Source organism: Podarcis tiliguerta (assembly GCF_965153285.1).
Source record: "Podarcis tiliguerta genome assembly, chromosome: 3".
NCBI classification, from domain to species: domain Eukaryota; kingdom Metazoa; phylum Chordata; class Lepidosauria; order Squamata; family Lacertidae; genus Podarcis; species Podarcis tiliguerta.
The window spans coordinates 99,235,577-99,253,284 of record NC_139536.1 but is presented as its reverse complement, the minus strand read 5'-3'; the positions used below and the strand labels follow the sequence as shown (position 1 = coordinate 99,253,284).

The following is a 17,708-nucleotide window of genomic DNA, read 5'->3' as shown; positions in this document are numbered from 1 at the left end:
AACATCAGCAGATTCTTGGATATGGGAGGGGTGAAATCTCCTCACATAGGTTTTCCGCTTTTGTGGAAATGCATGCATTTTTAACTCTAACATGCATTAAATAAATGAAGGCATACCTCTGAGTAAACTGTATGGGATTTCTAATGCTGCGAGTCTTTCCTCCTTTATTTGCTTTTAAACAAACAAACAAACAAAAACTTAGTATTAAGTTGTTGTTGTTTAGTTGTTTAGTCGTGTCTGACTCTTCGTGACCCCATGGACCACAGCACGGCAGGCACTCCTGTCTTCCACTGCCTCCCGCAGTTTGGTCAGACTCATGTAGCATAGTATTAAATAGCATCATCCAATTCAGAAGCAGACTTTAAAGCTGTAATCGCCTGCCACGCTATTAAACTGCCCCTTACGTAGTGCAAAAGAAAACTGAAAGCTCCCCATTTCTTTCAGCCCAAGGTGACCAACATACATCAGCTACTTTGATGCGAAAAGGAAGGCTGTAATATGTTTGCAGAGAATTTATGAGCTCAAAGGACTGTAAATTATCACAATTCTCGTGGGTTTCAGGCCCGTATTGCCCAATGTACAAAAAGGAAGAAGGTAAAATATAATGGGTCCCCATATTTTAAACCTGTATACAACTAACACCTCACATAGCAAAAACTTTAATGTCATTTCCTATCTCAGTCAACAATCCTAAACAACATTCTTTCCAAAACTTTCTGGGCACCTGTTACGGTTTTCAACTTGTATCTGAATTTCTTAAAGCCTTTGTGCTTTTGCGGGTTGCTAAGTCATTACAAAATAGCAAAAATTAACGGTATTGTAAAGGGATATGCAGGGTACACCAAAGAGAAATAGCAACAACAGCCAGGAAGAATATGATTTTTTAAAAGACTTTCAAATTCTGCACAGTCCTATGCATGCCTACTCAAAGGTGAATCCCGCTGAGTTCAGTGGGACTTATTTCCTGTTGTGTCTGTAGGAACACAGCCTTTTAATCCTGAGAATGTTGCAAATAACACATCCCTTCCCTTTTCTGCATGCCTTTACTGATAGTTCTTCTTTCCTTCCAACAGCTAACTCAGACTGTAAGCGCCAACAGGCATGTAGTCAAAACAAGGCCGCTGAGAAATCAGAGTGAGGGGTCAGCATAGCTACAGGAGGAGGAGAAGGTTTCCAAAGTCTGCAGGGGTAACAAAAAATATTAAAGGGAAAAAATCCTAAGGGGACAGCAAAATTAAACAAAAACAAAAACACCCTCTCCTGAAGTGGGCAGTATGTTCATTAATTACAATCTGAAAACATATTGTAATGGTTCTAGGGGTTGCTCGTGCGTAAGCCGGTGCAAACACCTGGCTGGATTGCCTGAATGAACCTTTTCTGTCCAGACAGCCACTCACCCGTGGCTGTCTCAATTGCTGGCAGAATCCGTCAGTGGGTGTTTCTTAAACTTCTTCCAGCAAAGAAGCTCTTTGACGCCTAGTCTTCTCCTACTCTCTCTGTGCGAAAGCCTTCTGCGCAAGGAGGGCGTAGGCAGCGGAGGACCTCTACTCTCCCCGCTGGTCCCCGGCAAGGAGTCAATCGGACCGCCTCGCCGCTTCCCCCATCTGCCCCCCTTCTCCACTGGTGCTATGCTGATTCTCTTCCCCAGAAGATGGGCTGCCTCTCCCAATCCCGGGACGCTCTCCGGAATCCCTCTGGATTTTGCTCTCTCCCTCCGGCACTGATGGCAGTTCCCTGACACATATGTTGGAGGGGAAATAGAATGGAATATTCTGAAAAAGAGTGTGGTTGGTTGGCTGGCTGGCTGGAATACTAAACCAGAGTCTCTCACACTGCACCATTCCTAAAAGAATAAAAAAAAAAACCCTGTGCTTTAGCCTAGTAGTTATTTCCCCAAGCCACACAACAACCTGTAAGTTAACTGCTGTTTTTCAGACAGAGAGAGAGAGAGCGCGCACAAGCTAAGAGGAAAAGCAAGCCGATTTCCCGTCGCAAGCGCAAGTCCCATCTGAAACATGCTTCAGTACGTTTCAAGCTTCATAACATAATGCTGCCTCAGACATACGAGCAAAACACTCTATTAACAGTTTTGCGAAATGGAGTGCTGAGCTAGGCTGCGATCTACACTTACTCATTTACTTGTATTTCTAAACATTTCAAATTCAAGTGCTCAGGTCCAGACCTTTCTGGTCTCTGAGACAGCAAAAAGTTCTGAAGCATGAAATGACTTGGTTGCAAGGCTGCAATTTCTGCTGAAATGTCATTTATTCTTACATGGTACAAGAACCTACAAGCTATTGATTTATTTGGTGTCCTCTTTAAGAAAATTTTAGCTTGAACGGCATGTTTAATGGGTTCATATTTTGTTTCGCATTTCGGCTGCCCCATATTTCTTCAGCCGCACGGCAGCTCACGGGGACTGCAGAGCTCTGGCAAACAGAATCATTTCAACAGTTACTGTCAGGATGTGTGTATTCCGGACTCCCCCCCCCCCCCGATAAAAGTTGCTCATCTTAGCAAAATGACTTCTGCTTCCTTAAACCATCTTTAGCCATTTCCCCCAAGTAGAAGCCTCTAAACTCTTCCTGCAAATTGTTTTCTTTGAAAGACAAAATTCAGTAGTGAATCCATCCATGTCCCCTACTACAGGCTTCCTCACCCTCGGCCCTCCAGATGTTTTTGGCCTACAACTCCCATGACCCCTAGCTAGCAGGACCAGTGGCCAGGGATGCTGGGAATTGTAGTCTCAAAACATATGGAGGGCCGAGGTTGAGAAAGCCTGCCCTACCGCATAGCTCAGAGGTGGGGGAGAATCCTTTTTAGCCCAATGGTGATCACATTGCCTCCTGGCAACTTTCCGAGGGGCATATGCCAGTGGTAAAGGTAAAGGTACCCCTGACCATTAGTTCCTGTCACGGACGACTCTAGGGTTGCGGCGCTCATCTCTCTCTATAGGTCGAGGGAGCTGGTGTTTGTCCGCAGACAGCTTCCGAGTCATGTGGCCAGCATAACTAAGCCGCTTCTGGTGAACAAGAGCAGCGCAAGGAAATTACCTATTTATTTACTTGCACATGATGTGTTTTTGAACTGGTAGGCGGGCTGGAGCTGGGACCAAGCAGCGGGAGCTCACCCTGCCGCAGGGATTCGAACCGCCTGATTGGCAAGCCCTAAGCTCTGTGGTTTAAACCACAGCGCCACCCGTGTCCCATATGCCAGTGGTAGCCAAATCCAAATCCTAAGGTGGGCAAAAAACTGAATTTTATATTTGTACAGTAGGCTATTTTCTACACACCATCTAGGCCAGTTTTTGCCCCAAACTTTGGTCTCCAGCTGTTTTGAACTGCATTTCCCATAATACCTGACCACCTATCTTGCTAGCTAGGGATGATGGGCATTATAGTCGAAAACAAGAAGAGACTAAAGTTTGGGAAACACTGGCCCATATGGTATGTAGAAATGAATACAAAATTCATTTTTCTGCTCACCTTTGGATTTGACTACCACTGCTTAGCTTCAGCAGGCCTTGAGTGCCTTCAGATAATATGCTGAGGCTGACATGTTGGTGACTTGGCAGCCTCTGTGTTTCAACTACCACATTGCAATGCACTCTGATAAGGGTGGTGGTACCCTCCTTCTCCACCCACTCCTTGATCATCACTCAACAATGAAATTATTATTATTATTTATTACTTATACCCTGCCCATCTGGCCAGGCCTCGCCAGCCACTCTGGGTGGCTCCCAACAGAATATTAAAAACACAACAAGACACCAAACATTAAACATTATACCCCACCCATCTGGCTGGGTTTCCTCAGCCATTCTGGGCAGCTTCCAACAAAATATTAAAAATACAATAAAACATCAGACAGCAAAGACTTCCCTAAACAGGGCTGCCTTCAGATGTCTTCTAAACGTCAGATAGTTGTTGATTTCCTTGACATCTGATGGGAGGGCGTTCCACAGGGCAGGTACCACTACCGAGAAGGCCCTCTGCCTGGTTCCCTGTAGCCTCACTTCTTGCAGTGAAGGAACCACCAGAAGGCCCTCGGAGCTGGACCTCAGTGTCCAGGCTGAATGATAGGGGTGGAGATGCTCCTTCAGGTACACTTTCAAAACGTAAGTCTCTTTAATTCCAACAAATCACTTTTCAAGATGCCACTGACTTTACCAGCTACATGCATCAACTTATTGAATAAAGTGCTTTCAGAGTTATGTTTTTTTTTTCTGGAGGCAAAGTGATGCAAGGCATTCAGGGATGTAAAGCAGCAAAGGTCTAATCAATAGGACACTTTTGTTGCTGACAACCATTGTGAAAAAATGATCGGTGCTAGTTCTCTTTTACCAGAGAAAGCAAATAACCTGAGTGGCATGCTTCCTCAATGCATTCCAAGTATTTATGGGTTACTTAGAAAGAGAGAAAGAATCCATAAACAAGGCCAGAACAAAAAATAAAATAAAATGCAATTTTATTGATATCCATCTGATTTATGTTTACAGCATGTGCTGATAATAACCCCATTTGTCAGAGAAACCATCATGAATACTAAGTTGGAGTTACTGAGTCAAAACCCAAACAACTGTGTTTTCACACCCTGCATTTTCATAGAGAGACCTTCTTGGAAGAAGAAATTTCACCATGGCACTTTAGCCCAAAAGTTTTGGTATATATTTTCCTGTGTGCATGGAAGTTTGTCTAGTGTCAAGGAAGCTTCACGTAGACCTTTCTCACTGTTTGCTTACTAAGATCTAAGCTTAAAAGAAATATTTTTGTTTTTTGCCAGGAAGATCAATGACACTAGTTCTTTCTGAAAATACAAAGTGGGACCAGGTTTATGCATAAGCTCAGGAAAAAGTAGCTCTAAATCAAGTCTTGAAGTCAGGGCTGTCTTACGCATATGTGGCGCCGGGGTGCAAAGATCCACCTGGCGCCCCCCTCCCAGGTTGCCCAGGCCTAGGTGCACAGGAGGGTGGAGCTGGCTGGCTGCCTCAGCATCTCGCTGGCTCGGTCGCCCCTGAACTCGTGGTGCAGAGCTGCTCGCAGCAGAAGAGCCCACCGTGGCGCTCCGACCAATGGGCAGGCTCTTCCTCAGATTCAAATCTTGGGCCCCGGACTCTCAGCCTGGTGCTCCTGAGAGCCCAGCACCCGGGTGCCTCACACCCCTAGCACCTATGGGTAAGACGGCCCTGCTTGAAGTTACAGAGATGTTGGCAAATCCAACCACCTATGTGGTCATATTTAGTTCTCCATTTACTGTGCAAGCCAAATCCTGGATCTACTGTGCTATTGGTCATAGGTTACGATGCGCCTGCCTCTGCACCTTGAAGCCTGTGATGGCTAAAATACACTCTGCTAGCACAAAATGCATTCAGCAGTCAGAAGTCTATCCATGTGCGCAGGGCTGCCATCAGATGGGTGGAAGGGGTAGGGTTTAGAGGAGGTCTAAGGCTAGCAGTTGTCTAAAACCACAGAGCCTAGGGCTTGCCGATCAGAAGGTCTGCAGTTCGAATCCCCATGACAGGGTGAGCTACCATTGTTCGGTCCCAGCTCCCAGCCTAGCAGTTCGAAAGCATGTCAAAGTGCAAGTAGATAAATAGGTACTGCTCCAGCAGGAAGGTAAATGGCATTTCCGTGTGCTGCTCTGGTTTTGGCAGAAGCGGCTTAGTCATGGTGGCCACATGACCCGGAAAAACTGTCTGCGGACAAACGCCAGCTCCCTTGGCCAGTACAGCGAGATGAGTGCCGCAACCCCAGAGTCGTTCGTGACTGGACTTAACTGTCAGGGGTTCTTCACCTTTACCTAAGGCTAGCAGGGGGCACACTGTCTTAGTTTCACTAAGAGTAATTCAGACATTTTCTAAGGAAGAGCACAAAACACAGACATAGCCCAAATGCCCTTTCTCCACGTCCAGATTATGTCATTCCCAAGTGTGATGCCTTTACAGAATAAAACACAATTGGCTGTTATTTGTATGTTTTACTTGGAAGTAATGCCCTTGAAATAAATGAGGGTTCTTTTCTGTCCTACTGAGAAAAGATTGTGATATTGCATTCCCAGCACCCCCTTTCTGGTTTCCCTTGTCCTCCATGGTCTTTGACACCAGAATGTATGCTTTTGAGGTCTCACCCTATTCCTGTAACTGTGACTGTTCTCAACACTGACTTTTAATTTTTCCCCAGTCCAAGGTACAAGAATAAGGATGTACAGATTAGGACCTTTTCTTTTCTGAACAATTCCACATATTCTATGATCCACTACTGAGCCAAGTCCTAAATTGAAACATCAACATTCCATATAGGACTGCTAGAAAACCTCTCCCCTCCCCGAAGAACATGGATACAAACGAGTCGATTTTCAGGAACTGCTAGCATCTGTATGTTCCAACTGATCTCATCAAGAATTTCTAATTCACAGAGGTTATGAAAATCACGCATCTTCAATTAAATTGACGAGGTAAACATTTCAGAGTGACACAGAGCACATTCTCTGAGTGAACTCCTTGTTGTTATGGTGCTTCGACTGAGCGATATAAGTGTGCGATATGCCTTTCTTCCTACAAATGGTACAATGCCTCCCCCCTACCCAACAACAAAAATGCACCAAACTCAGTTTTGGAATCTAGCTAGAAGAATGTTTGTTTCATAACATTAGGACATCAAGAGGCATTTTATTTCATTTCTGCATTTGGATACAATCCATACTTGTTGTTTCAGGGCAATATGTCTCGGAGGCTCCAAAAATGCCCCACTGAAGAAAGACAGCCAGGGGTAGGTAATCTGAATTTTCCTTTTGAATCAGGTTCTATAATGTTGGAGTAATATTCAACTTCTGTCCATTTCCCCAAGCAGAAAGAAAGTACTACAGTCTGTGCAAAGTGGGACTTAATTAAAGAGAAGAACAAAAACATAAAGCCATCACTACTGCCCCTGTCAATTGAAGTTTTGAAAATGGGAGTTTTGGAGTGCCCTGTTGCACTTGATTTTTTGCCAGCAGCGCAGCTTGCAGAAATGGTACAAGAGGGAGCCGGCGTACAGCTTCTGGGTCATGTGGCCAGCATGACTAAGCTGCTTCTGGCGAACCAGAGCAGCACATGGAAATGCTGTTTACCTTCCCACCAGAGCGGTACCTATTTGTCTACTTGCACTTTGACACGCTTTCGAACTGCTAGGTTGGCAGGAGCAGGAACTGAGCAACGGGAGCTCACCCCATCGCAGGGACTCGAACCACCGACCTTCTGATCGGCAAGTCCTAGGCTCTGTGGTTTAACCCACAGCACCACCCGTGTCCCTACTTTCAGACCTACTGTGGTTTAAAAAGAATCTGGACTACAAGTAATGATGAACTCAGAAATGGTCATTCTGGAGACCCCACGGGCAAACTGGAGTAATGGAAGTGCGTGGAAAGCATTTGTGCAAGAAGCTCTGGACATAATCCAAGAGTGCATAAACCATTTCTCCCAGTTTGGTCTGCTTCCTGAACTCGGCAGTATCTCAAAACTTTTCCAGCCCAGAATATATTTGGGAGAAGGTGAGAAATGGAGTTTGCAGTGTTTTCGTCCTCTCTATGCCCTCTCAGAGGTTGGGCTACCTCAGACCTCCAGGACTGACATGAATTTTCCATTATGAGCATCTTGCAGACAGTGTTGCAACATTTACTTTGATGGCCATTTTCTATTGATGTGCCAGAATACCTCCTCAGATAAAAGTTTTCATACCCAAGGCTCCCTAGAAGAAATGGCAAGCCTATTTTACAGTCGCATACTCAAACTTTAGACCTTTCCCTACCCAGCTGTAAATGCCGGGCATGTTTTCCATCCTGTTCTTCTTGCATTTTGTTTCCTATTTTGGCACATTGACATATTCCATTTTGTCATGGGCTTTTGCTCATAATTTCTTATTAAAAGCAGTGCAAAAATGAGTACATATTTGAAAATACCAAGTGCCTAGTTAATGCCCTGCAAAATTTCCACTTGCAACTCTGCATCACCAGCTGGACTTCTGAAGCAGGACCAGGGGCTGAGTCAAGGGTTGGCATTATTGGTCGGCATCCAAGACCCGCTCTTCTATGGGTGTGTGTGTGTGTCCATTGGCAATCCCTGAACCCTGCAGGCCTGATGTTCATTTTCCTTCTTATTGCTGCTTCTTTGCCTGCCCTCCTAAGTGAATGAGAAAGCGCAAGAAAAAGAAAAAGGCAGAGCTGTTGCTACTGCTGCTCATCTCTCTCCCTGGACAGTGAGTCTCACTGGGCCCAGAGGGAGAAGAAAGGCTATTGAGCAGTGGTGGAAGCAGCAGGGAGATGATAGAGCCACTGGCAAAGACCTCCCAAAACCTGGAGTTGGTCTAATCTTTCTTTGGATGGGGGGTGGGGAATGAACATAGCTGGAGGGGGGACCCCCCATTCTGAACTATCATGGACAGGGATAGCATGAGGATACAGAAATCACTAAGAAAAGCTACCCACTGCCAGGAGGTACTATACATGAGTAGGAATCCGGCAGAGACACATGCCTGACTGGCATGTTCTCTCCCTCCTGGTCAGTCGGGAGATTCAAAAGCTTTCTCCAGCCTGAACATCACAGTGACTGATACCAAGAGGCATCAGCACACTTCAGAATCAGCAGAGTACAGGCAGGCAGTGTTCAGACTCAGTAGCACAGCTTTTTGGCTAAACTATGTTTATTTACATATACACACATGGAGCATCATAACTCAGCTCCTTCCTCTTCAGCATCAGACAGCAAAGAGAGAAAGAACAAAAGGACAAATGTCCTATATCATGGAAACAGAGTAATAAAAACATCCTGTCTCCATCACTTCCTACAATGCAGAATGAAAACATACACCGTCATGTGATAAAAACAATCCCATGACTGCAACACGGGGAACGAATCCTAACACCCACATCCTTAAAGCTACAACAATTCACTTTCCATTTCTCTAATTCCAGACTGAGCTGATCCAGGATCCATTGGATCTCAAACTCATCTCACTGCCATAGTGCATCAGCATCAGGCCTGCTCTGAGCCTGGTCACCCTGCCCTCCTCCTTTCACTGGGGCTGGCATAAGTTGAAGGTGTAGTGGTTTCCCTTCTCCTCTGCAAATCCCCACTGGTGGTGGGTGGGAGTTACGATTGTGCTATGTGTAACTCTCTCTTCGCTGCTCTAACCCCAACTTTCTAAGACTCGAAGTCTCTAAAACATGCTTGCTCTCATGCTTACTGGCTTGCTTTCTAATTTGCCCCCCCCCCTTTTGTCTCAGTCTGCTCACATGAATGGCCTCTGGTAGTCTAGAGAATATGTCACAAGACAGAATACGTCACAGTTACTTTTGCAATTGTGATCAACAAAGGGCATTGGTTCTCTTAATAATGGTGTAGTTTATTGGCTTTTAGGGACGCAGGTGGCGCTGTGGGTTAAAGCCTCAGTGCCTAGGGCTTGCCGATCAAAAGGTCGGCTGTTCGAATCCCCGCGGTGGGGTGCGCTCCCATCGCTCGGTCCCAGCGCCTGCCAACCTAGCAGTTCGAAAGCACTCCTGGGTGCAAGTAGATAAATAGGGACCGCTTACTAGCGGGAAGGTAAACGGCGTTTCCGTGTGCGGCTCTGGCTTGGCAGAGCAGCAATGTCACGCTGGCCACGTGACCCGGAAGTGTCTTCGGACAGCACTGGCCCTCGGCCTCTTTGAGTGAGATGGGCGCACAACCCTAGAGTCTGTCAAGACTGGCCCGTACAGGCAGGTACCTTATTGGCTTTTCAGCCATTAAGTATGACTTCCCAATGCCCCTCCTTTTTTTCCACAGGTGTCTACAATATTCAGGTGGTCTTGCTGTCCAAGCCCAAAACCATAGTCACCCCAATCCCCTCCCTTCCATCCAAGTAAGTTCTTCCCCAGTAGAATGTGGAAAAGGTAGTGGGGTGCCTTTGGTCTAAACCAGCAGGGCTCTTCTTATAAGGCCACACCTGTGGGTGAGTCTGCCATTATAATGGAAAATCAGCAGGGAGGGCAGGAGGCGGCGGGGGGGGGAGTGGATTCTGTGGCTTATGAATAAAAGAAAATGATTCAATGGACTGATTTGAAAGTTGACAGGATAGGAGAGGCAAGTCTGAGGATAGTCCATTCCAAATTAGGGGTAGAAGGCTAAGAAAGGACTTACTTTGAAAGCAGTGAACGGGCTGATAATAATTTGTTTGCCAACTTGTAGCTTCCTTTAGTGGGCATACTGCTACATGAAGAAATGGTTGTCTGTCTCTTTAGCATCTCATCTGGTCATCTCATCAGGCATGCATTTTGACCCAACATTTACACAAAACCAGAAATCCAGGGAACCAGAGGACTGTTTAATAACAAACCAAACAAAACAAAGAACACTTGCCATTTGGGAAAATGCTACGGTTTACCACCTACATCACAGGAACTGTGGCTAGTCATTACCAAGTGGTCAGTTTGTGTTCACCTCTTGTCATGATTTTGTTTTTGCATGCCTTTTAAACAAGGCTCTTGACTTGTAATGTTAGATGGTTAGATTTCTGGGTTGCATGGGGCATCATCTCCACTGAATACAGGTAAAGTAAAGGGTAAAGGGACCCCTGACCATTAGGTCCAGTCGTGGCCGACTCTGGGGTTGCGGCGCTCATCTTGCTTTATTGGCCGAGGGAGCCGGCGTACAGCTTCCGGGTCATGAGGCCAGCATGACTAAGCCACTTCTGGCGAACCAGAGCACTGCACGGAAACGCCGTTTACCTTCCCGCCAGAGTGGTAGCTTTTTATCTATTTGCACTTTGACGTGCTTTTGAACTGCTAGGTTGGCAGGAGCAGGGACCGAGCAATGGGAGCTCACCCCATCGCGGGGATTCGAACTGCCAACCTTCTGACTGGCAAGTCCTAGGCTCTGTGGTTTAACCCACAGCACCACCCGCATCCCTGAATAGAGGTAGGAAGCAGAAAAACAAGAACCTCTTAACTTTAGATGCAGTATAAACCAAAAGAGCCAAGGATTAGCAGTAAGCACTTGATTTACCTGACGGTAAGAATGATGATTGTCGATGCTACATTAAACAAGTTGTGTTGCTATTTCCCCGAGTTTCTGCTCAGTATGGACAACCAGAAAAGCTGCATCAGCAAAACTAACTCTAGAGTAAGCTGTTCAGTCTGAGTTTATTTTTTCTCTCCTTTTTTTTTTACCTTCAGGCATGACAGATTAAAGAGTTTATCTATAGACATGGGAAGCATATTTCTCCCTTCGTTTCTTTTTCTTTCTTTTTTTTCTTTTGCCAGAAGAGTAGTTTTAAGAATAGAATAGAATTGCCGGGGGTGGGGAGAGAGAGAGAGGGACAGTGAAATTGAAAAAGGCGTGTGCATTCACATAACAACCTTTGGCTGGTTGTTTGTTGCTGCAGCAAACAAAACTCAGCAAACCACCAACTGCACATTGATATTTCCTGCACCGTTTGCAAAGAGCAAGAGATAGAAAACCACACTGAAAATAAAGTTATATTCTTTCTCTTTTCATCATAGGAATGGGAAGATAATGATATGAAGAGTTAATGTGGCTGACACAAACAGAAGCACAGAACACCCTTCTCCCTCTCCTCCTTCCCTGACACGAGTCAAAGATCCCTTTACTTATTCTGTGCAACCCATAATACCTTTCCTGGGATGCTGCAACTAAAACAGCTGACATTTGGGTGAGTGTGTGCATACATTTAAAATAGTAGATCTGCGTGCTGGAGACCATATTCCTTATCTCCAGCAAATGTCAATGGAATTAATAGCGTGTTGTTTGTTTATTTATTTTTTAATGTGAGATTAAGCAGGTTAGTGCATGGGAAATAGATTTGAAGAAGTTTTTTTGTGTGTGTGTGGTGTGTGTTTTCATATCATGACTGCATCACTGGATGTTTATTGTTCGGTTAGCACCTTCCCATCTGGTGCAACACCAGTAATTTGGGAAAGATCTATGCAGTGCTATTTTTCCAGAAAAAGAGGTGCCAGAACACCTCCCTTGTTCCCTTAGCGCCCTTCTGAGAGGTGGCAGAACTGAGTTCCGGTGAGTTGTGGCTGAAAAAAGGCCCTGCATCTTAAAAAGCAGAGACATCACCTTGCCAACAAAGGTCCGTATAGTTAAAGCTATGGTTTTCCCAGTAGTGATGTATGGAAGTGAAAGCTGGACCATAAAGAAGGCTGATCGCCGAAGAATTGATGCTTTTGAATTATGGTGCTGGAGGAGACTCTTGAGACTCCCATGGACTGCAAGAAGATCAAACCGATACATTCTTAAGGAAATCAGCCCTGAGTGCTCACTGGAAGGACAGATCCTGAAGCTGAGACTCCAAGACTTTGGCCACCTCATGAGAAGAGAAGACTCCCTGGAAAAGACCCTGATGTTGGGAAAGATGGAGGGCACAAGGAGAAGGGGACGGCAGAGGACGAGATGGTTGGATAGTGTTCTCGAAGCTATCAGCATGAGTTTGACCAAACTGTGGGAGGCAGTGGAAGACAGGAGTGCTTGGCGTGCTCCGGTCTATGGGGTCACGAAGAGTCAGACACGACTAAACAACTAAACAACAACAACATTACTTCCCTTGATCTGGACAGTATACTTGCATGATCAGCTTTGGTGATCAATAGTCCACTTCATCAGTTGCAGGATGAAGCGGACGGTAGGGTACTCTGATGTACCCGATGAAGTGGATTCTAGTCCACAGAAGTTTATGTAGTTCATACGTAACAGACTAGGATGGCTCCCCCTTTGGGAATTCCCAGGTAAGACGCACAAATTGCAGAATTGTCACCAGGACAGTTTATTAGTTTAACTCTGGCTTGTGAAGGCTGATATATGTCACGTGTTTCTAAATAGCAGTCAGCAAATTAGAAGGCTGTTGTGAAGTAACCCAATAATCCATCCAACCAGCAAAAGTAATTTAACTAAGATGGAGTGAGGGCTTACTACGGAACAATCTATCACTAATGACTGGAACAGGTGCACAAAGTGTCTTAATAAATCAGTAACCTGAAAAGCACATAAATTACTTTGAAGGTTAATGTATTTTCCTCCTTGTTTCCCAAACATCTTGGAGGTATTTTCATGAATATTTCAGACACTGCACAGAAAACCTCTGTGGAATATGCTTGAGGTGCTAGATAAAGGAAGAAATAGAAATGATGATACTTCCCTAAGTGAGGATCATTATGGACCATTGCCTTGCAGATCTTCCTAGTAGTGAAACCTACTGAACTATAAACTTTAAAGAAGACTGTTGGATTCACATTATTAACTTCGCTTAAAATCGGATTTTTCAGATCCTTTCAATTGGTAGTCTAGAAATATTTTTTAAAATGATAATCTGCTGAAGTTTAAATGAGGTTCAGCTGAGTACCTTTCTCCCACTCCGCAGTGCAGGAACCAGAATATTCTGAGATTGTCTGCATTCACATGTCTGAATGTTAACATTCCGGGGGGGGGGGGGTGACATTCCTTTCAACATATATATTTACCACTTCCTCAGTCCACTGCATACATCTGATCAAGTAGGCTGTTTACTGAAAAATACAACATAACTTAGTTAGTCTCTTAGGAGCTGCCTGGGCAAAAATGGACAACCTTGGGATCTGTGTAAGGATGTCCCATATGATGAGCTGCAGAACTGTACACAGGAACATCTGCTTGTGCAATATGATATTTCCAGGATCTGACCTGGCCCCATCCATCCCAATTGTCCATTGAGAGCCAGTGTGGTGTGGTGGTTAGATTGTTACATTCTATGTTACATTATAATTAGAGTGAACATTTTTATAGGGGCTTGCTGCAGTGATGAATAATTTAAACTTATTGTATTTTTTGCTCTATAAGACTCACTTTTTACCTCCTAAAAAGTAAGGGAAAATGTGTGTGCATCTCATGGAGCGAATGCAGGCTACACAACTATCCCAGAAGCCAGAACAGCAAGAGGGATTGCTTTCACTGTGTAGCGATCCCTCTTGCTGTTCTGGCTTCTGAGATTCAGAATATTTTTTTCCCCTTGATTTCCTCCTCCAAAAACTAGGTGCATCTTGTGGTCTGGTGCATCTTATAGAGCAAAAAATACTGTATGTCTTCCATATTGAACCTACAGCAGTATTATACGCTATGTGGTAAGCCCAAAATTGTATTGAGGTTTAAATGGAAAAGTGCAGAATTATAGGTTTTTAGCTTAATAAAAGCCTCTTTTTTGTATTTTTAAGAAGATCTAAGTTCACACACAAGCAGGAGCTCTCCAAATAGATGCCACTGAAGAAGACGGAGTCAAAACACATTTGACAAGCCATTTGGAATGCAGCTTTTGTAATCAATGTGTTTCAAGACTTTGGACACAAACAACTTTGTTCATGTGAGATAATACACCATGTGTGGCATGTAAATGTTGGAAAGCCACACAAGATTATTCAGCTATTATTGCAGGGGTCATCAAACTTTTTCAGCAGGATGCCGGTTCACTGTCCCTCAGATCTTGTGGGGGGTGGGCAGATTAATTTTTTTTGGGGGGGGGGTGAAAATTGCTATGCCCCTCAAATAACCCAGAGATACATTTTAAATAAAAGCACATATTCTACTCATGTAAAAACATGCTGATTCCCGGACTGTCTGCGGGCCGGATTTAGAAGGCGCTTGGGCCGGATCCAGCCCCCAGGCCTTAGTTTGCCTACCCATGTATTATTGCATATTCTATTGGCTATCAGCCATAGATTGCATTTTGGTATAGTTTTAAATTCTTGCATATATAGCTTAAAGAAATATATTATGTTCAACTAGACCTTGACTTCACTTGTTTGTCTCAAATCCCCACTCAACCATGAAACTAAGTAGGTGACCTAAAATGGAGAGGTGGTGGTGGTGGGGAACCATGTATGCCACCTTGAGCTCCTGAGACGACAACAACAAAAATAAGAATAAGAAGTAATGGCCTTCTGGGGGAAAAGGGCTATAAAAGCCTTCATGTTTGTGCTGGGATGTTCTTGAGTAACTGGCCTGGTTCTGGTATGTTCTCATGTGATCTTCAGCTCTGCCCTTTGGTCACCTTCCATACTTCTTGCTTGCCTGCTCGTTCTGGTTTCTGCTTGTTCTTTAACTCTGTCTCCTAACTGGTTCCTCAGCTTTGATTTCATGGCTTGTTCCTCAGCTTTAGTTTCCTGCCTCAACTTCTTGCTCCTGGTTTATGACTCCTGGGTCATCTTCTACAGCAGCCCACAACTCACCTCTGACAGACTGACAGGGGCAATCTCTGTATAGAGCCAGCTTTTATCATTGAAAAGAACAATACTAATGGAGAATTTGGGTCAAATATGATGTCAGCAATCGTAAGCAGACGAGCTGCAACTGTCCGGCTTGACATATAGTATATATATAAGACTGCAAGACCAGTCTTATAAGGAGAAATTAGTCCCAATGTCTCTTTTCCATTTTTGCCTCTAGGTAGGTTCTGGCTAGGGACGCGTGTGGCACTGTGGGTTAAACCACAGAGCCTAGGACTTGCTGATCAGAGTTGGCAGTTCGAATCCCTGCGACGGGGTGAGCTCCCATTGCTCGGTCCCTGCTCCTGCCAACCTAGCAGTTCGAAAGGACCTCAAAGTGCAAGTAGATAAATAGGTACCGCTCCGACGGAAAGGTAAACGGCATTTCCGTGCACTGCTCTGGTTTGCTAGAAGTGGCTTAGTCATACTGGCCACATGACCCGGAAGCTGTATGCCGGATCCCTCAGCCAATAAAGCGAGATGAGCGCCACAACCCCAGAGTCGGTCACGACTGGACGTAATGGTCAGGGGTCTCTTTACCTTTACCTAGGTTCTGCCTTATTTAATTTTAAAATTATAAATATATTTTGCCTAGTAAACTTTTCATCTTATCAGAGGTAGGCATACTCTGGCATTTTGTCTTCCCCAAATATGATGATATATTTAATATTTCTTGAGGGTGCACAAAGTATCCAATGTTAGAAAATATTGAAACAGAGAAAGTCAATTTCCACCCTGCTTTTCACCACTTCTCGAAGTGATATTGTTCGATTATCAATTATTAAGGGACCAAGCTTTAAGAAATTGCACATATACTATATTTGCCAATATATTCCTGAGAGGGATTTGCTTATATCAGAAGACAAAAACGTGGGCTCAATTTGTGTTTAAACTTATATTACACCAATAAAATACTTATAACAGAGGATACATTACAATTTTCAATATCTATTCTCTTATTGTCATACCGCAGGAAACTTAATAATGGATGAGCAAATTTCTCTTGTTCAGCAGAAAAAAAACTTTCCTACTTTTCTAAAGTAAACCAATTTGTTATAGCTGATAACTTTATTGCCTAATACTACATGAAAATACAAGTGGAAGAAGTAGGTAAACCCTCTTCGTCATCTAACTTGTGTTTGAATAGGGAGTTTGCCAATATTCTCAAGGAGTTTACCCTGCCAAATGAACTTCAAAATTTTCTTAAAAGACTCCAGCTCTCTTTGAAGTTATTTGAGTCAGGCCCTAAATTAGTGGGAGGATAAAAGTAAACAATAGGCTCTAAACATAATGAAGCTGTCAATATAACAATCAGACTAGCCATCCGCAAGAAAAAATAGACATTAAAAGAACATTAAGGTTGTGGTGCAAAAACAATAGATGTGAAAAAAAATTAGTTAAGGGTGACACTTACCATATGTTTTTGCAATGTATTGTCATGCTGAAGTAAATTTTAAAGGTAAAGGAGAACCCCTGTTGTGCCTAGGTGCAAAGTACCATATGTTAATTCTTCTTTTACATCACAATGGGGGTGCCATCTTGTTCTTTGCCTCAGACATGCTGGCCCTGACTGCACCATAGATTTGTATAATGGCTTTATTAAACCTTTTGGGTTTTATCTGCCCCTATTAAACAGCCCACATTGATTTTGTTAGGCTCCAACACTCTTCCTAAATTTTGAGGGCATGTTAAAAAAAGAAAAGAAGTGAGCGCTTTAAAAGCAAGCTGGTTAAAGATCAATTTGTTTTTTCATTCAACTTGTTGCTCCATCTCTCACTGCCTATGGATATTGTTTGTCTATGTTTAAAATCAAATGGCACAAAGCATGGCTCCATGGAGCCCTCAGGCATAGGAGACAACTCTTAGGGGCTGAGGGGTCTTCGCCCCCCACAGAAAATATTTTAGGGGGCTGCCCCCCAAGGTTGATGGGCATTGCCATTCAAATGGTGTACGTGCACCGTGTCATATGATTGATTATGTGGGGTGGGGCTTACTTGCCCCCCATATTTTATTCGTTAGCACCCCTGCCCTCAGGGTAGCTACGAACTAAATGAAGCAACAGCAAAACCATATAAAAGCAATGAGGGAGTGGACTACAGGTCATGTTTTCCATGTAGAAGGTCCAAGGTACAGACACTGGCATTACTGTTACTGATGGCTCCAGGACAATTGCAGCAGATAGATGAAATCAATCTTGCTTTGAATTGCTCACCAAGTGGCCCCCACAGGCTGGAGATAGCAGTCTACAGGGCATTGATCTTAGAGATGAAAATTTTGTGGCCTTGAGAGGCCAGGTAAAAAAAGGACATTTGAACAAGACCATAGGTGCCAACTTAAAAGTAGAGACATAATCTTGCCAACAAAGGTCCATATAGTAAAAGCTATGGTTTTCCCAGTAGTGATGTATGGAAGTGAAAGCTGGACCATTAAGAAGGCTGATCGCT

The 17,708-nt window shown here is 44.1% G+C and overlaps 1 long non-coding RNA gene across 3 annotated transcripts in view; it reads right to left on the bottom strand.

The window, feature by feature from the left end:
• The window catches only part of LOC310673432, a 38,260-nt gene extending 21,499 nt beyond the window's left edge, over positions 1-16,761 (bottom strand). Inside the window, exons 1-3 of one of the 3 annotated variants that reach the window (XR_014509002.1) lie at positions 16,679-16,726; positions 13,374-13,536; positions 10,151-10,330 (exon numbers count right to left, since the gene is read on the bottom strand). This is a non-coding gene — a long non-coding RNA (uncharacterized lncRNA). Of the gene's footprint in view, positions 1-10,150; positions 10,331-13,373; positions 13,537-16,678 lie in introns of all 3 variants that reach the window. The other 2 variants (XR_014509003.1, XR_014509001.1) reach the window with 2 other exon arrangements.
• Between the last annotated feature and the right edge of the window lie 947 nt (positions 16,762-17,708).